Here is a 17,004-nt window from a genome sequence, read left to right on the forward strand (position 1 = left end):
GACAACTTTTTTTAAAAATTGTAAATTTGCGTTCACAACCAGTAGAGTTTCTGGTATGTTTTTTTGTTTGTGATGTTCCGTTCGAGTAGAAGCACCGATTTTCCCCTCCACCAGTCAGTGGATCTCTGAATTTTTAACAAGCAATTTCTCTTTTAAAAGCTTGGTTTTTTACCTTAGTCTGTTATTAAATATAGTCAAGTGGATCAAAAATGCTGTGGGTTTCCGCAGGTACACTCATGACTCCTGTTTACTGGGTACAAATTGTACAACAAAGTTAACAGTTTACTTAGCGAGGCAGAATGGGTGCGAGGTACTTTTTAAATAAGCTACACCGATTGAGTTTTCAAACATCGCGCACCCGCTGTCAACACGTAAAGCAAAAAAAAACAGAATTTGCGTGGATGAGGATTGATCAGTTAACTAAATAAAGTTAATTTACACGAGTCAGTTTGTTGACGATAAAGATAAAATTCAGCTCTGTAATGAAGAATGCCCTGTAATGAAGATTTTGTGTGCAACACGTCCAGTAGTGTATGGCAATGCTTTCCTTGCGCTATTGAGTAGCATTAGGTAAAGTGCATGTATAACTGTTGAGACTTTGTTTTATTTATAGATTTCTTACCTAATTTGGAAGTTGTTTAGCTCTTATTGTATCAAGAGGTTAAACTTGTTTATATTCTATTGGTACTTCTAAGAACTTGTAAAACTGCAAACTAATTATATAGAAATGATTTCAAATGACATGACTCCTCATGTACAGAAACTTTTTTACAGTTTTTGGTGCTGTACAAAGTAATTAGCAATCTATATGTAATATTTGTTTTCTGAAATGTTTTTCTTATGCATTTCTGGGGATGTGTCCATACAAGAAAAACATTTTTGTTTTGAATTGAATTTATTACTTACATCCTTCATATACATGAGTAAAAATCTTTACGTTATGTGTCCGCTAAATATGCATTGTACAATTTATGGTAATTTATAATAAATAGTATGTACAACAGGACAGTCAATATAACATAAAAATACAATTGTATCAGCATGAATTAATTGGTCTGATGGCCTAGTGGAAGAAGCTGTTCCGGAGCCTGTTGGTCTGGCTTTTATGCTGCAGTACTGTTTCCTGGATTGTAGTAGCTGGAACAGTTTGGGGTTGGTGTGATTTGAGTCCCCAATGATCCTGCAGGCTCTTCTTACACATCTGACTTTGTAAATGTCCTGAATAGTGGGAAGTTCACATCTACAGATGTGCTGGGCTGTCTGCACAACTCTCTGAAGAGTCCTGTGATTGAGGGAAGTACAGTTCCCATACCAGGCAGTGACACAACCAGTCAGGATACTCTCAATTGTGCCCCTATAGAAAGTTTCATTATATTTTAAAGCTTTATTGTATATTTCATTCATCCATGCTTAAAATACAAAGTTTTTGTTTCAAGCTGGTTGTTTTGCAACACCTGAATATTAAATCAAGTTTCAAATGAACTTAATGCTAAAACTTTACCATTCAATTTGGATAGTTTGTGGATAGGGTTACTCACTGAGTTGCACATATTTTTAAAAATATTTTTCTTCAGACATTTGTTCTGGGTGAACCTGATATCACTTTTAAAATTTGTTTTCTGCAGTTTTGTTCCTAAACTATTGATAATGCCTGCTTGCTCATCACTTATTGAACAGCTCTGATTGTTCTTGCTTGGATTTGATGGAATGAAAGGAAATAATTTGCAGGGCGTTATGGAGTGTGACTTGCTGGATGCCTGCTTTGATGGTTTGATACTTTTAGTCAGTGTGCTGAAGGGGCTTTCAGTGTTGGGAATCCATTGCAAAGATGACTTGCTTCAATCTCTACAAAATGATTGCATTCATCTTTCTTAAGCCCACTTGCAGCTGATCCCATCTCAATCCTTTATCATGTTTGACTTGTATGTTTTTTATTAAGTGCAATCGTGAACAATAGCCAGATCAGAAATGCTGATCAAGTCAACTAGTTCCCAAAGAGAACTCTGATAGGCTAATCAGATGGTTCACTGCTGCTCAGCGATAGATCACAAATTGTACTGTTTCTTGTCCTTAGAATGTTTACTCTTCATTAATTCATCCCATCCAAAACTGTTCATTGATGTAAAATTCTTCTGTTGCGTAACTCTTCCACTGGGAAACTTTGCCACCCTTGACCTTTTACTTTCTACAATCCACTGTGTTGCTCCAGCTGTGGTCAGTGGTTAAGGAGTTGGAGTTGGACGAATTCCCTCAGCTTCTCGAGTGATCTGGGTTATTAGACAGGACATTCTGGGGGGTAGTTACACCCAAGGTGCAAACGTGCAGGACACAGGTAAATGAGTGACTGTCAGGAAGGTGAAAAGGGGATAGATAGGCCCCCTGTATAGAATACCCCAGTGGCCATTCTTCTCAAAAACAGGTATACAGCATTGGATACTGTTTGGGGAAAAGTGGGGGAGGGGGGAGAAATGACGTAGCAGAGGAAAGCCACAGTGATCAGGTCTCTAACACTGAGTCTGGCGCAATGACTCAAAGGGGAGAAGAGGTGAGCTGTAGTCATAGGGGATTCATTGGTTAGGGGAACAGACAGGAGGTTCTATGGACGAGAATGAGATTCCCAGATGGTATATTACCTTCCAGGTGCTGGGGTCAGGGACATCTCAGATCAAGTCCACAGCATTCTTGTGGGAGGGTGTGCAGCCAGAGGTCGTGGTTTTTGTCATTACCAATTATGTGGGTAGGAGGGGTGACGAGGTACAACAAAGTGAGTTCAGGATGTCAGGTTCTAAGTTAAAGGGCAACCTCCAGGGTTGTGGTCTCAGGATTGTTACCCGTGCCACGTGCCAGTGAGGCCAGAAGTAGGAAGATCATACAGTTTAACACATGGCTAAGGAGATGGTGCAGGATGGAAGGCTTCAGACTTTTGGATCATTGCGCTCTCTTGTAGGCAGGGGTTCCCAAACTTTCTATGCCAAGGACCCATATCGTTAACCAAGGAGTCCAGGTTCCCCCGGTTGGGAACCCCTGCTTGCAGGGTAAGTGGGAAATGTACAGAAGGGATGGTTTGCACCAGAACTGGAGGGGGGGCTAATAGCTTCGCAGGAAGGTTTGCTATTGCCGTACTGGGAGGGGGCGGGAGTAGTTTAAAATAGTTGTGTAGCGATGTGCTACACACAGCGCTAGGATAACCACACGGAGTCGGTGAGTTGGAGTTGCGATGAAAGAGGTTTATTCAAACTTCGCGGCCCGCTTTAAAGCCTTCCTGTTCCCGCCCTTTTTTCTGCCGGCCCTCTGCCTGCGCACGCTGTTTCGTGAGCCGGTTCGTGGGTGTCAGAAAGTGGGTCGCCACATAACCCCCCCCCCCCCAGAACCGGCGATACCTCCCCCAATGTCCACAGTCTGCATCGGCCTCTGTTTGGGAGGTCTGCCCCTGCGCCGCTGTGCCTGAGCCTGGACCGGTTGCGCAAGTCCACATGGGCCGGTTTGAGTCGGTCCACCGTGAAAACCTCCTCTCTCCCCCCAATGTCCAGCACGAACGTGGACCCGTTGTTGCTGATCACCTTAAACGGCCCCTCGTAGGGCCGCTGTAGCGGTGCCCGGTGTCCGCCCCGTCGTACAAAAAGAAACTTACAGTTCTGCAGGTCTTTGGGTACACAGGTCGGGCTCTGTCCGTGCTGTGAAGTGGGTATGGGGGCCAGGTTACTGAGCCTCTCCCGTAGTCTGTCCAGGACTGCTGTGGGTTCTTCCTCTTGCCCCCTTGGGGCTGGTATGAACTCTCCTGGGACGACCAGGGGCGCGCCGTACACCAACTCGGCCGACGAGGTGTGTAGATCCTCTTTGGGCGCCGTGCGGATTCCGAGCAGGACCCAGGGAAGTTCGGCCACCCAGTTAGGCCCCTCCAGGCGGGCCATGAGAGCCGATTTCAGGTGACGGTGGAAGCGCTCCACTAGTCCGTTCGACTGTGGGTGGTAGGCAGTTGTGTGGTGTAGCTGTGTTCCTAAAAGTCTGGCCATAGCCGACCACAGGCTGGAGGTGAACTGGGCACCCCTGTCGGAGGTAATGTGGGCCGGTACCCCAAAGTGTGCTACCCAGTTTGTGATCAGTGCTCGGGCACTGGATTCGGAGGTGGTGTCGCTGAGCGGGACTGCCTCTGGCCATCTGGTGAACCGGTCTATCATAGTTAGGAGGTACCGCGCTCCTCGTGACACTGGCAGGGGCCCCACGATATCCACATGGATGTGGTCGAACCTTCGGCGGGTGGGTTCGAACCGCTGCGGTGGAGCCTTGGTGTGCCGCTGCACCTTGGCCGTTTGGCACTGCATGCACGTTTTGGCCCATTCACTGACCTGTTTACGAAGTCCATGCCACACGAACCTGTTGGAGACCAGCCGGACAGTTGTCCTGATGGAGGGGTGCGCTAAGTTCTGAATAGATTCGAACACCCGTCGGCGCCAGGCTGCTGGGACGACGGGGCGGGGTTGGCCAGTAGCTACGTCACATAGTAGGGTCCTCTCACCTGGGCCTACGGGGAGGTCTTGGAGCTGCAAACCGGAGACTGCAGTCCTGTAACCGGGGATCTCAGCGTCTGCCTGCTGTGCCTCTGCCAGCGCTGCATAGTCCACCCCCTGGGACAGGGCCTGTATGGTAGGTCTGGAAAGTGCGTCTGCCACGACATTGTTCTTTCCAGAGACATGCCGGATGTCCGTCGTGTACTTGGAGATGTAGGACAGATGTCGCTGCTGGCGGGACGACCAGCGGTCAGACACCTTAGTGAACGCAAAGGTAAGCGGTTTGTGGTCTGTGAACGCGGTGAAGGGCCTACCTTCTAAGAAGTACCTGAAATGCCGAATTGCCAGGTATAGTGCCAATAGCTCCCGGTCGAAAGCACTGTATTTGAGTTCGGGTGGTCGTAGGTGTTTGCTGAAGAACGCCAGGGGTTGCCAGCGACCCTCGATGAATTGTTCCAGCACTCCACCGACTGCTGTGTTGGATGCGTCCACCGTGAGGGCAGTAGGAACGTCCGTTCTGGGGTGCACTAGTATCGCGGCGTTTGCCAAGGCTTCTTTGGTTTAAACGAAAGCGGTTGCGGCCTCTTCGTTCCAGGTAATGTCCTTGCCCTTACCCGACATTAGAGTGAACAAGGGGCGCATGGTTCGGGCTGCTGAGGGGAGGAAACGGTGGTAGAAATTCACCATACCCACGAATTCCTGCAAGCCTTTGATTGTGTTGGGTCGGGGGAAGTGGCGGACCGCGTCTACCTTGGCGGGCAGCGGGGTTGCCCCGTCTTTAGTAATCCTGTGGCCCAGGAAGTCGATGGTGTCGAGTCCGAACTGGCATTTGGCTGGATTGATTGTAAGGCCGAATTCACTCAGGCGGGAGTAGAGCTGGCGGAGGTGGGACAGATGTTCCTGCCGACTACTGCTGGCTATGAGGATGTCGTCCAAATAGATGAATGCAAAGTCCAGGTCGCGTCCCACTGCGTCCATTAGCCGCTGGAAAGTCTGTGCGGCATTCTTTAGACCAAACGGCATTCGGAGGAATTCGAAAAGTCCGAACGGGGTGATAAGTGCTGTTTTGGGGATGTCGTCCGGATGCAGCAGGATTTGATGGTATCACCGGACGAGGTCTACCTTGGAAAAGATCCTTGCGCCGTGTAGGTTTGCTGCGAAGTCTTGAATGTGCGGCACAGGGTAGCGGTCTGGCATTGTAGCCTCGTTCAGTCTGCGGTAGTCACCGCATGGTCTCCAGCCCCCCGTTGCCTTGGGCACCATGTGAAGGGGGGAGGCCCATGGGCTGTCGGACCGTCGTATGATCCCTAATTCCTCCATCTTCTTGAACTCCTCCTTCGCCAGTCGGAGCTTGTCCGGGGGAAGCCTTCGAGCACGGGCGTGGAGGGGTGGTCCCTGGGTCGGGATGTGGTGCTGTACTCCGTGTCTGGGCATGGCTGCCGTGAACTGCAGTGTCAGTACTGATGGGAAATCCGCCAGGACCCTGGTGAATTCATCGAGGTGTGGGGCTGGCAACTGTGCTTCACCCAGAGAGAACGTTTGAAAAGTCTTGGCGTGGACTAATTGCTTCCCTTGCAAGTCGACCAGCAGGCTGTGGGCTCGTAGGAAATCTGCCCCCAGCAGTGGTTGGGCCACGGCGGCCAGTGTGAAGTCCCACGTGAACCGGCTGGAGCTGAACTGTAGCCGCACCGTGCGGGTGCCGTAGGTTCGTATTGTGCTGCCATTAGCGGCCCTCAGGGTGGGTCCCGGTTCTCTGTTGCGGGTGTCGTAACTCGTTGGAGGTAAGACGCTGATCTCCGCTCTGGTGTCGACCAAAAAGCGGCGTCCCGACTGCTTGTCCCAGACGTACAGGAGGCTGTCCTGATGGCCAGCCGCCGTAGCGATCGGCAGCGGCTGGGCCTTGGCGTTTCCCGGGAATTTGCAGGGCGGTCTGCAGCGGCGGGCCTCCGTGCCCCACCGCTGGTGGTAGAAACACCATTGTTCGCTGGGCTCCTCTCTCCCGTTGCCGGGTTTTGTAGGCTCTGCTGCCGGGCCTGGTCTGGCCTGTCGTTGGGCACGCGGCTTGGTGATCTGTGCGACGGATGCCCCTCTCTCTTTCCTGGCATTCCACAGCACATCTGCTCGGGCCGCCACCTCCCGGGGTTTGCTGAAATCTGCGTCGGACAGCAGCAGGCATATGTCCTCGGGCAGTTGCTCTAGGAACGCCTGCTCAAACATGAGGCAGGGTTTGTGTCCTTCAGCCAGGGCCAGCATCTCGTTCATTAATGCTGACGGCGGCCTGTCTCCCAAACCATCCAGGTGCATTAAGCGGCGTGCTCGTTCGCGCCGTGAGAGTCCGAAAATCCTTATGAGCAGGGTTTTGAATGCTGTGTATTTGCCGTCCTCTGGGGGCGACTGGATAAACTCCTCAACTAGTGCAGCAGTCTCCTGGTCGAGGGAGCTCAGCACGTAGTAGTAGCGAGTGGACTCCGAGGTTATCTGCCGAATGTGGAATTGTGCTTCTGCTTGTCCGAACCATAAATGGGGTCGCAGCGTCCAGAAGCTTGGCAGTTTTAACGAAACTGCGTGAACAGATGCAGCGTCGGTCATCTCTGGTCCAAATACCATTTGGGCCGTCGGGGTCACCAATTGTAGCGATGTGCTACACACAGCGCTAGAATAACCACATGGAGTCGGTGAGTTGGAGTTGCGATGAAAGAGGTTTATTCAAACTTCGCGGCCCGCTTTAAAGCCTTCCCGTTCCCGCCCTTTTTGCTGCTGGCCCTCTGCCTGCGCGCGCTGTTTCGTGAGCCGGTTCGTGGGTGTCAGAAAGTGGGTCGCCACAGTTGCCTATATTATATTAATTGTGTAGACTGTCCGGTATGGGTTTCTTTAGAAGCTAATTCTGTTAATAAATTTTCTATTATTTCTCTTCTTGGATCCTCACTTCCTTTATTTGTAAGTAAACTAACTCATAATTTAATAGTTAAACATACTGGGTTCTGGATACAATCTAGAAAACATTTTGGTTTATTGAGATTTTCCCTTTTTAGTCCCATTTATTCTAATTTTTTTTAAACCCTCCATGACTGATTTAGTTTTTAAAGAATGGGACAGGTTGGGTATTAAATATTTTGAGACCTGTTTGTTGGAGGAAATCTTTTTTCATTTGAGCAATTGTCGGCTGAATATAGCTTACCCAGAACTCACTTTTTTAGATATCTACAAATCAGAGACTTTCTAAGATCTCAATTATGCACATTTCCTATAAGCTCAGATAAGAACTTACTCGATGTAATTTTTAATTTGACACTTTTTTATAATGGTTCAATATCTAATATTTATGGTATGTTACTGGAGACGAGGAATGTTCCTTTAGACAAAATTAAGACTCTCTGGGAACAAGATTTACAGACATCAATATCTGAGGAAACTTGAAATGAATTTTTTAAACTGGTTAATACTTCATCGCTATGTGCTCGCCATTCCTTCAATACAATTTAAGGTGATACATGGAGTCCATATGCTAAAGATAAGCTATCTCATTTTTATTCAGATATATCTCCCTACTGTGACAGATGCAATAATGGAGAAGCTTCATTAATTCCTATGTTTCGGACTTGTCCATGTCTTGAAAAATATTGGAAGGAAGTTTTTCAAACTTTTTCTTTACTTTTCAAAGTCAATTTTAAGCCTAATCCTCTGACGGCCCTACTTGGTATTGTTGCAGGACAAGATATCAAGTTGAAGACATCCGATTTACATATTTTGGCCTTTAGCTCTCTTATAGATAGGAGGGTGCTTTTGTTTAAATAGAAAGATGTTTCTCCTCCTACTCATGCTCAGTGGTTATGCGACATTATGTCTTGCTTAGATTTAGAGAAGATTCGTTGTTCAATTTCTGAATCTGGTCAAGACTTTCAAACATTGTGGGGACACTTTCTGAATTATTTTCAAAAGTTTCAAACCCTCAATTCGTTGTTTAAATTTAGATGTTGGCTATTATTAATTTTTATTATACGAGAAGGTATTTTACCTTTTTTCTTCCTTAATAAACAGCTTCAGTCTTGGTAAAGGTTAGACTTTTTTTTGTAATAAATTAGTATATTTCAATATAACTGACTAATCTACATGAATAGGGGGTAATGAGATTATTATTATGAATAGATTTAATGTAATTGGTAGTTTTTAAACCTTTATATATACTTCCTTGTACTCTGTATTCTTCTATGGAGAAACTAATAAAAATATTGAAAAGGAAAAATAGAGTTGCAGGGAAGGATGGGAGCCAGAATGCCAGAACAGATAGTGGAGTGGCTGTGGAGAAAGATCTTGTTAAGCCTACATATAAAGTCAAGAATTGAAAGGATGAGAATGGTGGGACTAATGATTTCAGCTGCGTATATTTCAGTGCATGGAGTATTGTAGGAAAGGCAGGTGAGCTCAGGGCATGGATCAGCATATGGAATTATGACATTATAGCCATTAGTGAGACTTGCTTGCAGGAGGGGCAGGACAGGCAGCTCATTTTCTGGGTTCCATTGTTATAGATGTGATAGAGTGGGAGGAATTAGAGGGGGAGGGGTGGCATTACTAGTCAGGGAAAATGTCATGGCAATGCTAAGTCAAGACAGACTGAAGTGCTTGTCTGGGAAGGCTTTGTGGGTAGAGTTGAGGAATAAAAAAGGAATGACCATGTTAACGGGATTATATTGCAGGTTTCCCCCACCATCCGAAGGTAGAGCGTTCCTATGAAACGGTTCGCAAGCCGAAATGTCGTAAAGCGAAGAAGCAATTACCATTTATTTATATGGGAAAATTTTGTGAGCGTTCGCAGACCCAAAAATAACCTACCAAATCATGCCAAATAACACATAAAACCTAAAATAACAGTAACATATAGTAAAAGCAGGAATGATATGATAAATACACAGCCTATATAAAGTAGAAATACTTTTCTGCAATCATTACTGAACTGTTCTTCGTAGCGAAAATCTTATGCAAGCGCCATCGGCAGAAAATCTCACGCAAGCGCTGTTGGCAAAAACACGGCGCAAGCGCTCTCTGGTAACCTTTACGCTATGAAGCTGCCAAATCATACCAAATAACACCTAAAAATACACAGCCGTTATAAAACAGAAATAATGTATGTACAGTGCAGTATCACTTACTGGAATCGGGACAGCGCAGAGCACACTGATGATGGTGTGTTAGGCTGAGTCGTTGCAGGTTGGGTGGTACAGTGGCCTCACCCTCCGGGCCACCAACTGATACATTGCTGCGAAGCACGCAGGGGTTCAGCAGTAGCCGGAAGGCACACAGCACATCTTCAAGAAAAAAGCTGAAATAAACATGCTAATTAATTACGTGTGGGGCAGCACCTAATTAATTAGCATGTTTATTTCGGCTTTTTTCTTAAAGATGTGCTGTGCGTCTCCTGGCTACTGCTGCATTCTCCGCGTATCGGTACAGTATCTATCCGCGGCCTGGGTGTTGGGGTGGTGGGATACTGGGGTGTCATCTCGTCGTCTGTTTCCATTAGAGCAGGCAGCTCATCTTCTCCTATGACTGCCAGCCTCGATGTCGAAGGTCGAGGTTCGTCGTCTGCTGTGGCTGATGTGTAAGGCTTGCTTGACTGCTGAGCCTCGCGCATTTTTCTATCATACAGTTCTTTGTAAGGACTCAAAGAATCTTGCAAATATCCCTTAAACCTACGTACCCTTTCAAAATTAAAGTCGTACTTTATCATTACTCATTCAGTTTCGATTGTTATCCTTTCCTCTTCCAATTGCATCAGCTCTTCATCTATCAGTTCTTGGTCATGGGATGCCAAAACCTCTTCAACATCATCTTCGTCAGCTTCCACAAGCCAAATTCACTTTGTCCTTGCTTTGTTCACCACGATCGAAACGCTTAATTATGTCTAGTTTTATGCTAAGTGTAACACCCTTACTGCTCTTTCAGGCTTTTCCGACACCATAGAACTCATCTTGCAAATGTCTGCGCACAGGCTCGTGTTAAAGCAGTGCTGGCGAGAATACCGTTCCGAATCCGGGGAGTGCGGCTGCTCGGGGCGCGCACAGCTTTTTTTCGCGCGCTGAATTTTTTATCGCACGCTGAATTTTTTTCGTAACAGTGAAAACACCTTCTGAAAGCGAAAACGGTACTAATGTAGGTCTTCCGTAACAGTGAGGTTTCGTAAAGCGAACGTTCGAAAAGCGGGGGACACCTGTATATTATAGACCACCCAACAGTCCGTGGGTGTGTGTACATACGCACAGCACACACGCACACCCTGCAGTCTCGATGTTTCAGTCTCCCATTATGCTTCAGTTTTCAAAATTGGTGAGGAATTGGGTTGTCCACAGTGCCGCTCCTGAAGACACGTCTTCCAGGCTGCTCCTGGAAATATCGAAATGCCAGGCCATATGGCCGGTGCCGAAAACCACCACTTGCGGAGAAGGCAAACAACATGAATCACCAGCAACTTTGATGTGTGTTACTTGCGGAGAACCATAGTTTGAACTGTAGATCACAGGCTCTGACTGAATCCTAGCAACCTTGAAAAGAAAGGTATAGAAAGGAAGAATAAGCTGTTTTGTGGATGATGTAGAAGAAGTTGTCTGGGTCACAAAAACCCTTGGCACCATCTTGTTTAATATTTTTAACATGAGGTTGAGAGAGTAGATAATTTTAACTTTCCACGTTATCTGGGACTCCCATACTTTAAGAGGGCTGGATGGGAAAGAGTTTGTGTTCAGGAAAGTTTCCAGAATCAGAATCGGGTTTAATATTACTGGCAACATGCCATGAAATTTGTTTTGCGGCAGAAATACATTGCAATACATAATAAAACTGTAAGTTACGTGAAGAATTATGTGTTTAAGTAGTGCAAAAAGAGAAAACATAAAATAGTGAGGTAGTGTTCATGGGTTCAATGTCCATTCAGAAATCTGATGGCATAGGGAAAGAAGCTATTCCTGAATCATTGAGTGTGTCTTCAGGCTCTTGTACCTCATCCCTGATGGTAGCAATGAGAAGAGGGCACACATCAGGACATAGAAGTCCCAAAGAGACTGTGATACTAGATCTCCGATCAGGGAATGAGACAGGGCAGATGACAGAGCGTAGGTGTTCAGCAAAGTGGTCTCCCAGTCTGCGTCTCGTCTCTTCAGCAAAGCGGTCTCCCAGTCTGCGTCGGGCCCTAGACAGTCCTTCCAGGTGAGGTGACACTTCACCTGTGAGTCGGCTGGGGTGATATACTGCGTCCGGTGCTCCCGATGTGGCCTTCTATATATTGGCGAGACCCGACGCAGACTGGGAGACTGCTTTGCTGAACACTTAACGCTCTGTCCGCCAGAGAAAGCAGGATCTCCCAGTGGCCACACATTTTAATTCCACATCCCATTCCCATTCTGACATGTCTATCCACGGCCTCTTCTACTGTAAAGATGAAGCCACACTCAGGTTGGAGGAACAACACCTTATATTCCATCTGGGTAGCCTCCAACCTGATGGCATGAACATCGACTTCCCTAACTTCCGCTAATACCCCACCTCCCCCTTGTACCCCACCCGTTATTTATTTTTATACGCACATTCTTTCTCTCACTCTCCTTTTTCTCCCTCTGTCCCTCTGACTATACCCCTTGCCCATCCTCTGGGTTCCCCCCCGCCCCCCCCCCGTCTTTCTCCCTGGGCCTCCTGTCCCATGATCCTCTCATATCCCCTTTGCCAATCACCCGTCCAGCTCTTGGCTCCATCCCTCCCCCTCCTGTCTTCTCCTATCATTTTGGATTTCCCCCTCCCCCTCCCCCTCCCACTTTCAAATCTCTTACTAACTCTTCCTTCAGTTAGTCCTGACGAAGGGTCTCGGCCTGAAACGTCGACTGTATCTCTTCCTAGAGATGCTGCCTGGCCTGCTGCGTTCACCAGCAACTTTGATGTCTGTTGTTAGATGGAACTTAATGCAGACAAGTGTGAAGTGTTGCACTTTAGGGAGATAATCGGGTAGGCCTTACATGGTGAGTGTTAGGGCACTGAAGAGTGTGGTAGAACAGAGGGATCTGCAAATGCAGATTCATAATTCCTTGAAAGTGATGTCACAGGTAGATAGGTTTGTAAAGCGAACTTTTGACCCATTTCCCTTCATAAGTCAATGTACTGATTATAGGAGTTTGGATGTAACATTGAATTTGTATAAGATATTGGTGAGGCTTAATCTGGAGTATTCAATTCAATTCGTTTAATTGTCATTTAACCATATATGAATACAGCCAAAATTATGTATGGTATAGATAGGGTAATATATATGTGTATGTATGCAGCAGGTATAGAGCGCATCAGATTGAGTAGTCTTCATAGCCTCAGCACCATGGAGATGAATGTTGTGCAGAATGAGCGAAATTGGTTCTCATCGTGACTGACACCCTGTCTTCTCAGTCTGGGCCGGTGTGTAAATTGTCCAAACAGCACATTGTACCTCACACTTGGACACAGGCACTGCTGCTGTGAAAGGCCCCGGGCCTAGGCCATGCTGCCCAGTGACTCGCTCCAGGCCTAGATTTTGTCTCCCAGTCCAAAGCTGCTCTCAAGCTCTTCGAATTAGCTTGGCGCCTGGAGCGATTCAACTTTGTACCCAGGCCGGTTGTATGAGCATTGAAATCAAATCTCCTGTGCCTGGGCCCTGACATCTCTTTACGGTGCCCACAGTGATCCAACCTTGCTCCTGGGCGAGCTGTGTGGACATTGCTACTCCATCTGCAACACACCCTCTTGGCTCATTCCCTGAACTCGCCTCGCCACTGCTTGCCCCTTCACAGTTTGCGATGATAATTTAACACAGATTTACCTCAAAAAAGGTATTTTTAAAGGTATTTTGAAGTTATTTTTACTGATTTTTTTTTTAGTGGAATTTCTTAGCTTTTTGACTATCAGGAAGCTGTCACACACTTTCAGTTGCGCCATCTTAACTGGAGGTTTTGCTGTATGGCAAAATTTTATCTGGCCTTGATGTAGTTAACAACTAGCGATGGAATCATACATTACTAGAGTTAAAGTAAATTTATTATCAAAGTACATATTTGCAACCATATACCATCCTGAGATTTGTTTTCTTCCAGGTATACTCAGTAAATCCAAGAAACATAATAGAATCAATGAAAGACTGTACCCAGCGCGACAGATAACCGATGCGCAAAATACAAGAGAGAGAAAAAAAAGAAATAATAATAAATAAATAAATAAGCAACAGATATTGAAAATATGAGCTGGAGATTCTGTGAAGATGAGTTCTTGGGTTGTGGGACAGCTCAGTGATGCGGTGTGTGGAGTTGAGTGAAGTTATTCCCTCTGGTTCAAGAGCCTGATGGTTGAAGGGTTCCTGAACATGGTGATGTGGGTCCTGAAGCTCTTGTACCACCTTCCTGATGGCAGCAGCGTGAAGAGAGCATGACCGGGCTGGTGAGGGTCCCGGGTGGTGGATGCTGCTTTCCTGCGCCAGCACTCCATGTGGATGTGTTCAATGATGGGGAGGGCTTTACCTGTGATGGACTGTGTCATATCCACTACTTTTTGTAGGATTTTCCTTTCAAGGGCATTGTTGTTTCCATACCAGGAATGTCTTCAGAAAGTTGCTCCTCCGCTTTATTTGCAGTTACTACCTACCCTGCAATTCGCCTTTTCCAAAAGCTTCCTTATTGAAGTGCTAAACTTCGCACTATCTTAAAATTTTCTTCCACCAAGTAGTTAGTTAGCCACCCCACCCCATTTATCTATTAACCCTGTCTCTGAACTGCACTGTAAGCACTTTAAACCACTTTTTATAATGCTGGTTACATGGTAATACTGTGGATTCTGCCAATTGGGACACTTTGGGCCAGTACATTTTGACCCAATTAAGCAGCCTCAATTAGCCAGAGTTTCATGGAAATAGTTAAAAAAGGTATAAAATAGATAAACTGAGTAACAAATTATGTATTTAAGTGAAATACATTTTAAGTAACAAATTATGCATTTAAGTTGGATGCATCAGCAAGGGAGATGAGGCTGAGTACAGGGCTACGGTAGGAAACTTTGTCACATGGTGTGAGCAGAATTATCTGCAGCTTAATGTGAAAAAGACTAAGGAGCCGGTGGTAGACCTGAGGAGAGCTAAGGCACCGGTGACCCCTGTTTCCATCCAGGGGGTCAGTGTGGACATGGTGGAGGATTACAGATACCTGGGGATACGAATTGACAATAAACTGGACTGGTCAAAGAACACTGAGGCTGTCTACAAGAAGGGTCAGAGCTGTCTCTATTTCCTGAGGAGACTGAGGTCCTTTAACATCTGCCGGACGATGCTGAGGATGTTCTACAAGTCTGTGGTGGCCAGTGCTATCATGTTTGCTGTTGCGTGCTGGGGCAGCAGGCTGAGGGTAGCAGACACCAACAGAATCAACAAACTCATTCGTAAGGCCAGTGATGTTGTGGGGATGGAACTGGACTCTCTCACGGTGGTGTCTGAAAAGAGGATGCTGTCTAAGTTGCATGCCATCTTGGTCAATGTCTCCCATCCACTACATAATGTACTGGGTGGGCACAGGAGTACATTCAGCCAGAGACTCATTCCACCGGGATGCAGCACAGAGCATCACAGGAAGTTATTCCTGCCTATGGCCATCAAACTTTACAACTCCTCCCTTGGAGAGTCAGACACCCTGAGCCAATAGGCTGGTCCTGGACTTATTTCATAATTTACTGGCATAATTTACATATTACGATTTAACTATTTATGGTTCTACTACTATTTATTATTTATGGTGCAACTGTAACGAAAACCAATTTCCCCTGGGATCAATAAAGTATGACTATGAAATACCAAATAAATTAGAATACTACCAAAACTGTTACAGTACTATAAAAACTATATATTAGTTCTGAATAGTTATTGATGGAGGAATGCATTCGGTGTACGCTGATGTATTCTTTTGATTGACTGTTAATGAACAAAGTCAACACAGACATTTAGTGCAGATCATGGATGTCCTTCAAACAGTGCTTGGTATGATTGTATCCTCCAGATCTTCCTTTTCATTGTAATATTTAAGCTGGTTGTCGATACCTTCAAATTCTTAATGATTCCTAACTTGAAGTAGTGAAATTGTCTCATTTTCACTCTCAGCTGTCTCTGATATCTCGAAGTCTGAATGCTTGAAATCAGTGAGCAAAACAATTCTGAATTGTCTTAATGTTTTCTACTCGCCAGCTATCAGTAACAAAAATCACCGCATTTTGAATGCAAACACGCAAGTGACGCTATTTTAAAAACTGTTTGCTCTAAGCGCAATGTAGTGTCTAATGGCCATACAACTTGCATGTGATTGACACTAGTTAGAAAATGTTTGACAACGGTCTCCTGCCCGAATTAAATGGCATAATCTTCATATAAATGAAGGGAATCCTGGTTATTTTCTCAAATTGTTTTTGTTCTTTAAGAGTTGCCCCAAATAGGTGGCTACCCCTAATAACCCATGGTCCAATTAACTGGAATCCACTGTACATGCTGGTATTTCCCCACATTTTATTTCATATCCGTACTTAGCTAATTTCAATATTTTTTTTAGTTTCTACATAGAAGAATACAGAGTACAAGAAGATATATATTATAAGTCAAAAGAAAAAATAAAACAGTACCAAATACATTGTATTTAAAATACAATTACAATCACAAAACCCTGTATTCATAAAATTAAATTAAATCGTAATATTGAAATATACAGGTGTCCCCTGCTTTTTGAACGTTCACTTTATGAAACCTCACTGTTACGAAAGACCTACATTTGTACCGTTTTTGCTTTCAGAAGGTGTTTTCACTGTTACGAAAAAAAAAGCAGCACGTGATAAAAGGCAGCGCGCGCCCCGAGCAGCCGCTCTCCCCGGATTCAGAACGGCATTGCTTTAACACGTGCTGTGAGCAGCCGTTTGCAAGATGAGTTCTATGGTATCGGAAAAGCCTAAAAGAGCTCGTAAGGGTGTTACACTTAGCATAAAACTAGACATAATTAAGCATTTCGATCGTGGTGAACGAAGTAAGGACAAAGTGAGTTTGGCTTGTGGAAGTTGACGAACATGATGTTGAAGAGGTTTTGGCATTCCATGACCAAGAACTGACAGATGAAGAGCTGATGCAGTTGGAAGAAAAAAGGATAACAATCGAAACCAAATGAGTAATGATAAAGTAGGACTTTAATTTTGAAAGGGTATGTCGATTTAGGGGATATTTGCAGGATGGTTTGAGTCCTTACAAAGAACTGTGTGATAGAAAAATGCGCGAGGCTCAGCAGTCAAGCAAGCCTTCCATATCAGCCACAGCAGATGACAAACCTCGACCTTCGACATCGAGGCGAGCAGTCATAGGAGAAGATGAGCTGCCTGCTCTAATGGAAATGGACGACGAGATGACACCCCAGTGTCCCACCACCCCAACCCCCAGGCCACGGACAGATACCGATTTGCGGAGAATGCAACGGTAGCC

General features: G+C 45.6%; 1 protein-coding gene across 2 annotated transcripts in view; it reads left to right on the top strand.

The window, feature by feature from the left end:
• Positions 1 to 17,004, top strand: part of LOC134344006 (CCR4-NOT transcription complex subunit 7) — a 59,917-nt gene that overhangs the window by 136 nt on the left and 42,777 nt on the right. The window lies entirely within an intron of this gene.

The sequence above is a fragment of the Mobula hypostoma genome, chromosome 3 (genome assembly GCF_963921235.1).
Source record: "Mobula hypostoma chromosome 3, sMobHyp1.1, whole genome shotgun sequence".
Lineage (NCBI taxonomy): Eukaryota > Metazoa > Chordata > Chondrichthyes > Myliobatiformes > Myliobatidae > Mobula > Mobula hypostoma.